Source organism: Arachis ipaensis, chromosome B7, assembly GCF_059453495.1.
Source record: "Arachis ipaensis isolate K30076 ecotype BB chromosome B7, ASM5945349v1, whole genome shotgun sequence".
NCBI lineage: Eukaryota > Viridiplantae > Streptophyta > Magnoliopsida > Fabales > Fabaceae > Arachis > Arachis ipaensis.
In genome coordinates, this window is record NC_142442.1 from 53,300,001 (window position 1) to 53,302,500 (window position 2,500).

A 2,500-nucleotide genomic window follows, 5' to 3' on the forward strand; every position below is an offset into this window, starting at 1 on the left:
CGCGTTGCAACGTTGGCTGGTGACGTTGCAACGGAGGCAGGGCGCGTTGCAACGGATGCTGGTGACGTTGCAACGGAGGCAGGGCGCGTTGCAACGTTGGCTGGGGGCGTTGCAACGGAGGCAGGTCGCGTTGCCACGGTTGCTGGTGACGTTGCAACGGAGGCAGGGCGCGTTGCAACGTTGGCTGGGAGCGTTGCAACGGATGCTGGTGACGTTGCAACGGAGGCAGGGCGCGTTGCAACGTTGGCTGGGGGCGTCGCAACGGAGGCAGGTCGCGTTGCCACGGTTGCTGGTGACGTTGCAACGGAGGCAGGGCGCGTTGCAACGTTGGCTGGGGGCGTTGCAACGTTGGCTGGGGGCAGTGCAACGGATGCTGGGGTCGGTGCAACGTTGGCCGTGCGCGTTGCAACAGAGGCAGGGCGCGTTGCAACGGATGCTGGTGACGTTGCAACGGAGGCAGGGCGCGTTGCAACGTTGGCTGGGAGCGTTGCAACGGAGGCAGGGCGCGTTGCAACGTTGGCTGGGGGCGTTGCAACGGATGCTGGGGACAGTGCAACGTTGGCTGGGCGCGTTGCAACGGAGGCAGGGTGCGTTGCAACGGATGCTGGGTTAGGTGCATCGTTGGCTGGTTTCGTTGCAACGGAGGCACCCGCCGTTGCAACGATGGCTCGGAGCGTTGCAACGGAGGAGCCAAATTTTCATATCTCATAATTGGCTCGTGCATTTTTTCTAAACTTTTGAGGGAACCTTGGTAATATTATGTGAAGGCTGCACAAAAAAATCCAGGTCAAAAATCGCACGTTTGCTCCGTTTTTCATTTTTTTTGAATTTCCGGCTTTCCGGGCGGTAAAAAAATCGGCAAAAAAAATCGGCACGGTGTAAATTCACCAAATTTGGGGGATGGAAAGATCTTATTTTTCTAGAGGTTGTTGCAAAAAACGGCGTCAAAATTCGACCTCTAGAGCACTTTCCTTGAGTATGTCTCCTCACGGAAAAGGACGTCTACCCGTGGCACTTTGGTAATGGCTCGGCAGCCTATTATAGGGGGGAGGGGTGTCGTGATGCTGAAACTCGAGTTGCCCAAAGGCTTGCTGGGCGCAATGCCAGCAAGATGCACGTTGCCTTGCCATCCCCTAGGCACACTAGCAAGCACGTTGTGGTTGTGGTGTGCCGCCGGGCTCCCCCGCCCCCCACGGAGGCACCCGCCGTTGCAACGATGGCTCGGAGCGTTGCAACGGAGGAGCCAAATTTTCATATCTCAGAATTGGCTCGTGCATTTTTCGTGAAATTTTGAGGGAACCTTGGTAATATTATGTGAAGGCTGCACAAAAAAATCCAGGTCAAAAATCGCATGTTTGCTCCGTTTTTCATTTTTTTTGAATTTCTGGCATTCCGGGCGGTAAAAAAATCGTCAAAAAAAATCGGCACGGTGTAAATTCACCAAATTTGGAGGATGGAAAGATCTTATTTTTCTAGAGGTTGTTGCAAAAAACGGCGTCAAAATTCGAACTCTAGAGCACTTTCCTTTAGTATGTCTCCTCACGGAAAAGGACGTCTACCCGTGGCACTTTGGTAATGGCTCGGCAGCCTATTATAGGGGGGAGGGGTGTCGTGATGCTGAAACTCGAGTTGCCCAAAGGCTTGCTGGGCGCAATGCCAGCAAGATGCACGTTGCCTTGCCATCCCCTAGGCACACTAGCAAGCACGTTGTGGTTGTGGTGTGCCGCCGGGCTCCCCCGCCCCCCACGGAGGCACCCGCCGTTGCAACGATGGCTCGGAGCGTTGCAACGGAGGAGCCAAATTTTCATATCTCAGAATTGGCTCGTGCATTTTTCGTGAAATTTTGAGGGAACCTTGGTAATATTATGTGAAGGCTGCACAAAAAAATCCAGGTCAAAAATCGCATGTTTGCTCCGTTTTTCATTTTTTTTGAATTTCCGGCATTCCGGGCGGTAAAAAAATCGTCAAAAAAAATCGGCACGGTGTAAATTCACCAAATTTGGAGGATGGAAAGATCTTATTTTTCTAGAGGTTGTTGCAAAAAACGGCGTCAAAATTCGACCTCTAGAGCACTTTCCTTTAGTATGTCTCCTCACGGAAAAGGACGTCTACCCGTGGCACTTTGGTAATGGCTCGGCAGCCTATTATAGGGGGGAGGGGTGTCGTGATGCTGAAACTCGAGTTGCCCAAAGGCTTGCTGGGCGCAATGCCAGCAAGATGCACGTTGCCTTGCCATCCCCTAGGCACACTAGCAAGCACGTTGTGGTTGTGGTGTGCCGCCGGGGTCCCCCGCCCCGGGTCCAAGGTCGAGCACGTGCGTCTGGCTGCTGCGAACCCCGATCACCGAAGGACCAACAAGAAGGGAAACACGTCCGTGCACGGCCCACCTAGGCACCACCTAGGGAGCATGGCGTGGTGGAGTTGTGCCTTGGGCACACGCTCGGGGCAACACCTTGTGCTCGGCCCAGGACTAGGGGGATCATCCCAAGTCCGAGCACGA